We start from the raw sequence: 13310 nt of genomic DNA, 5'->3' as shown, positions 1-13310 counted from the left end.
TTTGCAGAGCAGGGATTCATGGATTCCCTCCTGGTGAGCACTATGTGAAATCTTCATCTTTATTTGTGGTTTGTATATTTATTTTCTGCCTTCCGCCCCACTGGGAAATATTTCCCTTGAAGGCAGGGTCTGTGGCTTTTTAGTGCTGTGTCCCCAGTGCCTAGAACAAAGCTGGCGTATAGATGTGCACACTAAATGCTTTCTAATTGGCTGGCTAGCTAGCTCCTCAGCCATACGCATCTATACTGGTCCTGCCCCAAACTTCCAGCTGAGCACGAGTCACCAGGTGACGAAGGTCTGCTAGCCTATTGTAGGTGTAGGTGGTCAGGCCCGTGGTTGCCTGCTAGAAAAGAGTACATGGCAAAAGGCAGAGACAGATGGAGCAGGTCAAGCAAACATACTCTGGGACACCAAAGAGATGGGGGATGAACAGGAAGGTGGTGTCAGAACACGGGGCTGAAAGAGGGTGTTAGCAACATGGATGCCTACCAGTGAGACTCCAGCTGAGTTGGCTGATTATTTTCCACCTCCTGGGTGGAAAAGGCCTGGGCCACAGATATAAGCAGGTCCAAAAGGGGAAGAACTCTGCCAAGGAGGTCTGCCTCTAGGAAGACAGCACCTAGCCTCAGAAGGAGCAGGGGAGCTGCCCATCAAGGGAGTCTGGAATCCCACAGTGTTGGAACTGAAAGGGGCATTGGCAGTATCTAATTCTGATAAAATGCAGAAGTACGGAATTCTGATTCTGTAGGCCTAGGGATGCGGTCCAAGCTCTTGGTTATACAGAAGAAGAAAAGATCCAAGCAGCGTGCACACACTAGGAGCTGGCAAAGCCCGTGCATCTGACACAGTGAGGGAAGCCAGAGTTGCTCAGCAGGAGGGTCTGGAAGGTAGCAGGAAGTCAGGCATGTGGTGTCCCGTTCACTCTCTCCAATGCAAGGCAGCAGAGCACCTCACAGGGGAAAGGTTCTCCAAGTCTGGACCCCGTACCAGCAGCACCAGAACACCCTAGAACTTGTTTAAAAAGAAATCCTTAAAAAGAAAATCCCACCCCAGATCTACTGAATCACAAATTCTAAAGGTAGGATCCTGCAATCTGTCTTAACAAATCCTCTAGGTGATTCTGGTGCACAGCAGTGTTTGAGAGCCTTGCCACAGGGGATAATCAGGTAAACATTTATATTACCTTCTGAAAAAATTCAACTTGCTTCTGGATATGGGTGTACCTAGTGTTCTGGAAACTCATTGCCAATATACTGCCAATATACTGGAGAATTTGAGAAATGACTCCAGTTTTCTATCCAGAGTAAACGATCAGTTCCAACAATGTCCAGAAATCCATTACATACTGGCAACTGATGACACAACATCTCAACTCCAGCTCAGCTGCCAACAATGGGAACTGCTGTGGGACACAACTGCCATCATCATCATCCCATAACCATCCCCATCCCCATCACCCACATTTACATAATGCTTACTGTATATCGGGCACTGTCGTTAGAACTTTATATAGCATACAAAATCACACAGTTGGTACTATATTTGCATTCTCCCATTTTATAGATCAGAAAACTGAAGCAAAGAGAGATTAAGTGAACTGCCAATAATCCCACTGCTCCTGAGGGTCAGAGCAGAGTTTTTAACCTAATTACGTGGCATCCTATACCTCTACTCCTTAAGTCTGTGCAAGACAGGCAGACTAGGTGGTGGTTAAGAGCACTCACTCTGGGGACGGGTCACCTGGATTTGAATCTGGCTCTGCCACTTACTAGTAGTGATCGCTTATTAACTGGTCTTCTGGCCTCTAGTCTCTCCACCCTCTTCCTGGAAATCCATTCCAAAATAATTATTTTTCATATTCAACTATATTTCAGTCATTATCCTCTTTAAAACTCTTCCATTTGTTCCCTATGAGATAAAATCTAAGCATACTATGCCATTCACAAAGAAGTTTCCACATACTCATCCTGCTTCCTCTCCTACCATTCTTCCCTTGTGCACTGAGCCATAGTCATCCCAAACAATTTACCAGTCCCTGATTAAATCAGCCTGTATTTCCTTGACTGGAATTTCCTACCATCCCACCCTTCCCTCACTTGGAATTTTCCAAGTAATTCCTACTTAATTTTAGTTTTGGCTAACCATGGCTTTCTTTGGGGAAGTCTTTCCTGGGGACTCCCCATATAAGCTTAAGGCATCCTTTTCTTTCTGCTTCCATTGGCAAAATCCCCACCATAGTGGCTCTTATACTGTGTTGAAATTTCCTGCCAATCTGTCCTGTAGCCTTATGAATTTGAGGGAGCAGAAACTGTCATTTCATCTCTGCATAGTCCCAGGGCATATTCACAGATGCAAATAAATATTGGTTAAATAAATGGATGGAGTAAATAGGGGGTAGGAGAGCCCTTTACTCCAGAGAAGGCAAGAGACAAAGTTCAAAAATATCTAGAGAGGGAACTGAAGTAACAACAAAGTCATAATAGTTGGTGCGAGATAATGCTCCAGGAATCCAATGTATAAACAATGCAGCATCCTAAGCACAGAGTTTCATTTCCTGACAGGACATCATTGAGATATCTTCAACTGGGCACACAGTCCTAGGAGTCACTTAACTGAAAAATGTTTTTACCTATCTGAAGATTTCTTGGTACTCTCTATGACAGAAGAGTCCCAATAAGATGACTGAAAGTCCCAATAAGATTCTCTCTTCGTGGCTCTTGAAAGGGGTTCTCCTAGTGGAGATTTAGCTCACAGCTGCATGGATGAGAGGACCCACCCTGAGGATGACCGCTCACAAAGGCCACATGGAGGAAAAAGTGAGAACAATGGCTGGAGTAAAAGAAAAGACCTTAGGGGCACCTGGGTGGCTCAGTCTGTTGAGCGTCAGACTCTTGATTTCAGCTCAGGTCATGATCCCAGGGCTGTGGGATTGAGCCCTGCATAGGGCTCCACGCTAAGCATGGAGCCTCCTTAAGATTCTCTCTCTCTCTCTTTCTCTCTCTCTCTCTCTCTCTCTCTCTCTGTCTCTCTCTCTGCTTCTCTCCCCAACTCACTCTCTCTCTCTAAAATAAATAAAAATAAATTTTTTAAAAAATCTTAAATTATCTGAAAATGTGAAAAGTCCAGACCTAAGACTTTAACCATCAAACATGTCTTAACAAACTAAAAGAAGACTGTCTCTTAAACCTAAACTTTCCTTTTGTTAAATAATAAAATGAAACTACCCAAAATATACTTGAAGTTTCATTATATGTTCTGCATAGTTTAATGGTACCTCTAACAGTGCTTTAGTTCAATCTGCTTGTCACTGATTTTTTTAACATTTTTATTTTTTTAATGTTCATTTATTTTTGAGAGAGAGAGAGAGAGAGAGAGAGAGAGAGAGTGTGTGTGTGTGTGTGTGTGTGTGTGTGTTGGGGAGAGGCAGAGAGAGGGAGGCAGAGGGTCTGAAGTGGGCTCTGTGCGGACAGCAGAGAGCCCGATGCGGCACTCAAACTCACAAAGCACTGTCAGCCCAAAGCCTGCTTGGGATCCTCTCCCCTTCCCCACTCATGCACATGCATGCTCTCTTTCAAAAATAAATAAACATGTAAAAACAAAGGAGTACAGTTTGGAAAGAAGAGGTGCATGACAGGAAAAGCATATGTGGAGGGCAAAGTTACAGGGACACCCTGTGTGTTCTCACCTCAAGGACTTTGCATGTGCTGTTCCCTCTGCCTAGAATTCTCCCCCAGTAGATATACAAGTGGCTCACCCCCTCACTTCCTTCAGGTATTTATTCAAAAACCACTTTCTCAGTGGGAGCTTCCCTGCCAACCTTATTTAAAATTTCAACACTTGCCACCCCCCAAAGTTTCATTTTCCCTTTTCCTGCTTTAGATGTTCTCTTTAGTGTTAACCACTATCGAATCTATATTTTAATTATCTTATTCAATGTTTCTTCCACTAGAATGTAAACTCTACAAAGCAGAAAATTTTGTCTTGTTTACCACTTGATTCCCAGCACCTAGAACAGTGCCTGGCACAGAGTAAGTACTGACTGAGTAAACATTTGTTGAATAAATAAATAAGTTCTATGGAGGAGAAAGGGGTTGATGAATGGGCTATTATGAAAATATCAAATTGACAGAAATAGAAATTTTACAGGAGAGAATCAAGTTCATGAGTTTGGGCAGATGGTTTGGAGACAATTGGAGAAAACCTGGAATGTCCTGTCAAGGGCTTATAAATAAAGGGCTTCGGGGAGAATCTGAGGGGTCATCTGGTCTACTTCTGTCATTTGAAGGCAGCCCTACCCATAAGTCATCCCAGACAAAACAAGCTATTCAGCTTTCTATTTACACAAGGTTCATTGCATGTTCCTTAGAGGCTGGGGCAAACATCACAGAGCTCAAATTTACGGTCTGGTTGTTCCATTTTCAACCTCAGAGGGGGATATTTATGTCTTTGCAAAGCTGAGGCACTGAATTCCCTCTCAATGTTTCAGAAGATTGGTCCTGGTTATAACTTCCATTCACTCTAATGGAAAAACTGGAAAGGAAAGGGTGGTTTAGTGTGAATATGATGTTTTTCCATTCTAAAGTCCCTGAAATCTACATGGGGCCCCTGGCTTGTTGGCAGTTACCGCTATGGTTGTGCTCACCAACAGAGAAGTTGCTAGGCAGTTGAAGCCTTGGGTGGACAGTGTATTCATTACCTGGTAATGTGCCCAAGGCAGGGTCCTAAACTCCACCTGCATCCATTTCCAACACCTTATACCTATTTAGATGAGAAGAAGAGGTACAAGAAGACATGAGACATGAGGGAAACTGGACTTGTAGTTTGCTTCTACTCCAACTGCCCGCTGTCACTTGGGTATACAGGGCATTCACAAGTGCGGGTGTCCGCTGGAAACATAAGTCCCAACCTGCTTCCCAATGGGGGCGTGTGTTGTAACAGAGAAAGGTGAACAAAAGGAAATGACATGAGGAAGAAGTGGAGGATGGAACAGAAACAGGGAGACTTTGAGTCAACCACAAACCACACAATGTAGGCATTCAATATCTACTAGCTGAATTAAATCATTTGCTGAAAGCTGAACTTGTTTTTAAGGAACATTTACTCCCATTTAATTGGTTGAAATGGGTCTTAACATAACTGACAATAAGCTATTGCACCAACTAGCAAAAACACACTCCTGGATGTGTGCTCTGATTGATGAGATGAGAAAAACAACCCTAATTAACATTTGAAATTCTTCAGTGAAATATTCAACAAACTAACAAAACCAATTAAAACAAGTCAAATAAATAACCTATTTTCTAAATTATTTTTCTTGCATTTTTCACTCCATATCCAATATCTACTATTTGCTTTTCCAATACAAACATTACACAGCTTATATATGTTTCATAGGTAATATTCACCAATTTGGGGGAAAAAAACCCTGAAAACATCAATAGAGGTAAAATGGACGGTATAACACTGCCACTGAGCTTCTGTTTTATTGTGAGCCTTTGCTTCAGGTTTCCTTTTATAGTTTCACGGGCAAGGGCACTAATGGGACTAACTATCCCATAATCTTCCACTTTTAAAGTTAGCCTCATCAATAAACTAGTGATATGTATATAAACTACAGAGCCTTCTATTTCGAAGAAGTAACTTTTGTGTCTGGAATTTGAAGTACTGATTCAAAAAAACAAAGGACTTAAAATAAAGAAAAGATATAACCCTTATTTTACTTTTTTTTAATTTTTTTTTTTATTTGAGAGAGAGAGAGCGAAAGCATGAGTGGAGGAGGGGCAGAGAGGGAGACAGAGAATCCCAAGCACGCTCGCACTGTCAGACCAGAGCCTAATGTGGGGCTTGAACTCAGAAACCATGAGTTCATGACTTGAGCTGAAACCAAGAGTCAGATGTTTAACTGACTGAGCCTTCCAGGTACCCAACTCTTATTTTACTTTTGTCCTTCAATATATTTTTTTAATGTTTATTTATTTTTGAGAGAGAGAGAGAGTGAGAGAGAGAGACAGAGAGTCAGAGCAAGACAGGGAGGGGCAGAGAGAGAGGGAGACAGAATCTGAAGCAGGCTCTAGGCTCTGCACCCGGACACGGGGCTCCCAACATAGGGCTCAACTCTTGATCCGTGAGATCATGACCTGAGCCGAAGTTGGACGCTAAACCGACTGAGCCATCCAGGTGCCCAATGTCCTTCAATATATTTTTATTAATCAGTTTGCCATTATACTTTGCCCACACAGTCAAAGGACACAGATTTCATTGACAAATCTCGAAAATTGTTGATGGTCCTGGGCTCATAATTTCCAACTTGATAGTGTTAAGACATTTCTGGAAGGGAAGGGGAAAAAATGAATATTTATTAAACAGCTTCTCTGTGCCTTCTTTTTTGTGTGTTGAATGTTTTATATGTCAACTCACTTCAGTGTAGGAATAATATCCTTATTTTACCTCTGAGGAAACTGAGACAGTAACTGGCCCATGGTCACACTGCTAGAAATAGCAGAGCCAGAATCAAATCCATGTCTGTCAAATTCCAAGGCCTGGGCTCTTGTCCAGGTGGGGACAGGAGACAGGACTATGCATCAACTGGAAGGAGCCTCAGAGATTGCCTAATCGAGCACAGAACAACCTCACCCCCCCCCCCATTGGCTACAACTCTGCCAAAAACACATATTGCACAGACCAGAACACCAAAAATCAGATCATTTCAATGCTCCGCCAAGCCACAAGTTATGCAAATGGTGAGTGTACTCATAGAAAGTGATATTTAATAATTTTAAAATGTAAAATTATTTTTACATTCCCCCATTTCATCTTTTTAAAGTCAACTTCATTGAGATAGAATTCATATTCAGAAAACCTCACCATGTAAGGTATACAAATCAATAGGTTTTGACAGATGTATATGCTCCTGAAACCACCCTGACAATCAAGATACAAAATAGTTCCACCCATCCCCAAAGACTCCTTGTGTTCTTCTCCTCTTCCCTGTACCCACAGCCCAAAGCAAAAACTGATCTGCTTTGTTCACTTTAAAAAAAAATTTTTTTTAATCTTTATTTATTTTTGAGAGAGACAGAGACAGGTGAGAGCAGGGGAGGGACAGAGAGAGAGGGAGACACAGAATCTGAAGCAGGCTCCAGGCTCTGAGCTGTCAGCACAGAGTCTGATGCGGGGCTCGAACTCACGGACTGTGAGATCATGACCTGAGCTGAAGTCGGACGCTTAACCGACAGAGCCACCCAGGTACCCCTGCTTTGGTCACTTTTGATCAATTTCCACTTCCTAGATTTTTATATATTTGGATTCACAAAGTATGTTCTCTTTTGTGTCTGAATTCTTTCCCTTAGCATAATGATTTTGAGATTCATCCACGTTGTTTTGTGTAATAGTAATTTGTTCCTTTGTATTGTTGGGTAGTAAGTACTCCATTGCATGGATGTACCACATTGAGTTTCTCCATTACCTGTCGATGGACAGTTGGGTGATTTCCAGTTCTTTTAGCTATCATGAATAAAGTTGCTGTGAACATATGTGTACAAACCTTTATGCTATCATCTGTTTTCATTTTTCTTGGGTACCTATCTTATGGTACACCCCACAGTGGTGTGGGTTGGCCATACATTAGGTACATGCTTAACTTTTTAAGAAACTGACAGTCTTCCAAAGTAGTTACACTATTTCACATTCCCACCAGCAATGTTGTGTTCCAATTTCTCCACATCCTTGCCAACATTTAGTCAAAATGTTCAATGTTTTTAATTTTAGCCATTTCTGGTAGATGTATAATGGTTTTCATTTGCATTTCCCCAGTGACCAATGATGTCGAACATCCTTTCATGTGCTTATTAGATATGATAATATCTTCTTTTGTGAAGTTCCTGTTCAATTCTTTTATTCATTTTTTATAGAGTTGTTTGCCTATCAAAGCATTTAAGTGTCCTCTGTATATTCTATACACAAATTCTTTGTAGGCTATCTGTTATTGTTGCTTTCAAGGTTGGTCCACAAATTCTTGGATATTCCTTCCTTCAAGAGGTGAAACTTAGTTAAACTCCCCTTGAATGTGGGCTGGATTCAGGGTCTCACTTCTAGTGAATAGAATATGACAGTTATGACATACCTCTTTGGAGAGCAGGGCATAAAAAGACTGCAGCTGCTGTTTCCAGTGTGTTCTCTCATGCTCTCTCCTGAGCTACTCAGTTAAGGAAAACTCAGCTGCCATACCCTGAAAACAGGCAGGCAACCTATGGAGAAACTCACATGACTAGGAACTGAGATATGCTGGTGGATATTCTGCCAACAGCCACATAAGTGGGCTTGGAAGTGAATCTTCCCCCAGTCAAGCCTTCACATGACTACAAGCCCAACCACCACCTTACCTGCAATGTCCCAGATTCTTAGCCCTTGGAAAAATGTGAGATAATAAATGTTTATTGTTTCAAGTTGCTAAGTTTGGGGCTGACTGGTTGTGTGGCAATAGATAACTAACATATATACATGGCAAAATGTTCTCCCATTCTATGGCTTATCTTTTCATTTTGCTAAGGGTGTCACTTGAAGAGCAAGGCTTTTTTTTTTTTTTTTAAGTTTGATTTATTTATTTATTTATTTTGAAAGAGAGAGAGAGAAAGAGTATATTTGCATGTGAGTGGGGGAGAGGCAGAGAGGATCCCAAGCAGGCTCCACATTGTCAGCACAGAGCCCAGTGTGGGGCTCGACCTCACAAACTGCGAGATTATGACCTGAGCCAAAATCAAGGGTCAGATGCTTAATTGACTTAGCCACCCAGGTGCCCCTGAGAGCAATGGCTTTTAATTTAATAGTCGAATGTTTTTTTTTCTTTAATATTCAAGATTTTTGTGTCAATCCAAGAACCTACCCCAAGGACACAAAGATTTTTTTCCTATTTTCTTCTAGAATTTTTATCCTTTCTGTTCTTAGGTTTAAGAACCATTTTGTATAGGGTTTGAGGTAAGAACCAAGGTTTACTTTCTCCTTGCAAATATACAATTGCCCCATATAAGTATACAATTTTGGTCAAACTAGGTTCTTTTCATTTTTATAGACACTTTATAATCATTTTCTCAATTTCTACCAAAATAAGCTCCTGAGATTTTGACTGGGAATGCATTGAATCTATAGATCAATCTAGGGAAAACTGAACACTTAAAAATATTGCATCTTGGCTGTGTATTTTTCATACCATCATTGACCTTGTGGGATTACCCGTATGAAATATCACACTTAAAGGAAATTTCCTGTTGTGTAATTATTTGCCTTTTTCTCAATTTAGTTTTACAAATTTTAGATTCAAGTCTAAACTCAACTTGGATATGTCTCAGTTTCCTAATCTATAAAGTGGAAAAGAAAGATACTTCCCTCTGAAGATTGCAACTGGAGGGACAGAGTAGAAAAAAATTTAAGAAATAGAGTCCTATTTGATTCTAAGAATTTGTGAGGGATAAGTGTATTCCTAAAATAATTTTTAAAAACTATTCTTTAAGAATGCATCTTAACTAAAAAATTTGCTTTGTTTTGATTTCATTGTCTGCTGATCTACAAACGGGTTATACAAGCAGCTAATAATTCATACAAACTTGATAAGGAGCTGGTTTTGTTTCATTCATTATTCAACAAATATTTACTATGTACCAGGCCTGAATTAGGCACTGGGTATGAGGGGTGTGTGTGCGTGTGTGTGTGTGTGTGTGTTCTTGGTGTGCATAACATACCTACAATTACGTATTAGTTTATCTCATCTGTATGTAAACTTAGATGAAAGCTATAATTGCTCTTACTCTTCTCCCTGTATCTTTTGAGCTAGGACAGAAACTATGAATCACTGATTATTTCAACCAGTTCGCACTTTATTTTGTCCCTGGTATAGTTGCAAAAACAAAATTTCTCTGGCCTGTGCTCAGAAGTTTGAAGAAGGAGAAGATGGAAACTGAGGTTAGAAGTAATGCTAGCATGATGACCTCTCCCTACTACAGGCATCCTACATCACAGGGGAAACACAATAGCTAACAAGTATTTACCATGTGCTTATTGGATGCCTGGACTTGAATATATTTAAGGCTCTTTATGTCAATATTGTCACAACCTAGACCAGATGGTTTACCTGTAATAACTTAAGAAGGCTGAAAAGATGCCAGCAGACTGCTGGGAGGTTCCTGCAATCTTCCAGGTGAGAGGCAACTTAAGTCTCGACCAGTGGTAGCAACAGAAACGGAGAGAAGTGGATGCCTGTGGAGAATGTCACAGTGGCTGATGGACTAGATATGGGGTTTGAGAGAGCATAATGAATGCCAGGTCACTGCAATTGCAACATGGTTCATTTGTCTTATTCGTGTTGAATTTAAGGTGTTTTTGAGACCATCAAGTGGATACGTAAAGATACATGTGTCCTAGCATTCAAAGGAGAGACCTAAACTGGAGAAATAAATTTTCAAGCCACAGCCATGTAGACAAGAATTCAACCTTGGTCAGAGAGCTTGTCAAAGGAAAAAGAAGAGCAAGAAAAGAACAAGCGGGGCCCAGGACTGAGCCTTTAGGAATTCCAACTTTTAATGGCTACATAGAAGAACAAGAGCCTAAAAGGGAATTAAGGAAGAATGGAGAGAAAGTTGGAGAGCCAGTAGAGAAAGGAAATCAGGAGAGTGTTTCAAGCTGAGGGCAGAGTGATCTACAGTGTTAAATGCTGCTGAAAAGTCAAGCAAAATAAGAACTAGATTGGACAACAATGTTATAATAGGATATAGTTTCCAGCGAAGGAAAATCTTATTAGTGAAAGAGAGAGGAGGGGGGGAAAACGGGGGAGGGAGGGAGGGAGGTAAGAAAGGAGGGAGAAAGAGAGGGGGAGAGAAAAGAAGACATGTTCTTATGACAAAAAAGAGAGAGAGAGAGGCATGACTGATTCTTGGCACTCTCTACCTATGGATTAGAGATTCCAAGTTTCAGATTCTTCTTCTCATTATCTTCTTTGGCTAGCAAGCAGAAAATGACTTTCTTCACCTTTTGACAGAATTATGTCAGTGCTGTCTCTTGAGAAGAGTTCTAGATGTGAGATTGTCTAGCTCAAAAAGAAAAAAACTACAACCTATCACCACTTACATCAACATACTCCAGAAGGAAATATCAGGCTCAGCGAGCATCTTCAGTCCCCATAAGATCCAGTTCATGACATCTCTATAGCCTGAAGCGCCTAAGACAGTTAGCAGTCTGTAACCCGATGCACTGATTTCATAACCATCATTTAGGCAACTGACAACTGGAGATGTGTATAGAAATTCTTCTATTCTCAGGGGTAAACCAGCTTTGAAATAGGGAGAGGGGCATATCCAAGAAATGAAAATAGAGGCTATTACCACGGTATACAATTTTCCTAAAGTTGCTTTTTGACATAGGAATTTTTTGGAGATTCTCAGCAGATAGACTTTTAGACTAGAAGTCAAGACGCCTGAACTTCATTTTCTTAAATAAACCAACTTGCTTCATGGTGCGGGCAGGCCATTTCACCACACCAAGCTTCAGTTTCCTCATCTTCAAATTTAAAAAGATGTCTAGCCTACCTATGTTTCACTGCTGTCATAGTGACCAAAGGCCACACACACAAATGTTCCTTAAAAACACCAAACGACATAAAAATGCCATGAAGAGATTTGCATTAATGTTTTCAATTCATGATGAATATGACTTAAATTTCCAAAAATGGTTAAGACAAACAATCCATAGAATGTCCCTCTAAGAATTTACAACAGAGATTTTAAAACCTTGTTTTATTTAGGCATCATAATCCATATCCTATAATTTCCATGGTATTTTTAAAAGTTCCGCCCTGATGCTCTCTCAAGAACAAACAAATAAACCCACAAGCAAATGTCTTACTTTGGCGTTACGCTTTAAAATAAAATAAATGTCACCCCCACACACCCACTTCAAATTCTTATCCTCTCCATGAGACCTTCCCTGGCTTTAGCCCCACAGCCACAGGGATCAGCTTGTGCTGTGCCCTTCTACTCCGGTCTTCATTTGCTCTCCTTATGTGTACGTTTTGCCCCACCAGGTTCAACTATGATAAAGAGAAACAACACTGAACAAGGCCAAGTAGCACCCATAGCTCTTTTACAGTTCCTCAGAGGACCTAACCCACACCAGACACGTATGTTTATTAAATCCTTAAATTGAAATAGCTGCAAGCAGTGTGTGGGGTAAAGAACAAAAAACTCCGAAGTTATAAAACTCTGGTTCCAGCTCAGTTCTGCCACTTACTCGCTGGTGGTGGTAGTGAGTAATTCACTCAACATCCTTGAGCCTTCTTTACCTGTAAATGAGAAAGCTGGACTAAATCCAGTCAGTCCCTTCCAGTTAATTCTACAAAAATTAAGTTTGTATTTATATATTCCTTCCAGCAATTACCTTCAAAATCTCTCCCTAAAAAGTACCACCTTAGGTCTGTTTTCAGATCTAATTTCTGGTCACTCACTACTTACTGCTACTACTACTACTGGTATTTCTATTACTAACATAGTATTCATTGAGTACCCACCATGGATCTTGCCATGTGCCAAGTGCTTGTATTATCTCATTTAATATTCACCTCTCTGAGACAGTATGCCAAGCAAAACTTGTAGTGCAAGCTATAAAAACCAATTTTGGCTAATTTAAGGATACCAGGCAGCTCACAGGATTTCCAGAAGGGCTAGAGAACCACTTTTGGGGTTCTACAGACAGGAACACCACCTAAAATCAGCCCACTACACTGGTTTGATGAGGCGGCCACCGCTGCTCTGGGAAGTGGCTAGTGCAGGCTGTACTGTTAACGGTCCTAACCCTGGCTCCTGAATGCCACCACTGGCACTGCCTTCCCTGCTGCCACGGCTGCCTTGGGAACTCGGAACTCAGTCCTTCTGCCATCATCCCTGTGACAGGTTCCTTCTGACCTGCATCCTAGATGCAAGAGAGGCTGAGAGAGCAAGTAGCTGACGTTATATGGTGAAAGCACGCCTTAAACACAGGAAGGAGAGTCCACATGCTGGACAATCAAAAAGAATCCCTAGAATCCCTATTTTTCAGATCAGGAGCCTTAGGCCTCACAGGGTTAAATAACTTGCCCAAGGTCACAGAGAGGGAAGTGGCCCACTCAGTCTATCTAACCCCAGTAATGCTCCACTCCCCTCAGTCACCATAACATCCAGTGAATGTCCAGACTTCAAGAACAGGTTAGTTTGGGCTACAGGTTTCATTTATCTTTATCATCTTCATTACTGCCATCACCATTATCATGATATTTAAAGACAGAATCTACA

The sequence above is a fragment of the Panthera leo genome, chromosome B4 (genome assembly GCF_018350215.1).
Source record: "Panthera leo isolate Ple1 chromosome B4, P.leo_Ple1_pat1.1, whole genome shotgun sequence".
Classification (NCBI taxonomy): Eukaryota; Metazoa; Chordata; class Mammalia; order Carnivora; family Felidae; genus Panthera; species Panthera leo.
This window is presented reverse-complemented; position numbering follows the sequence as displayed.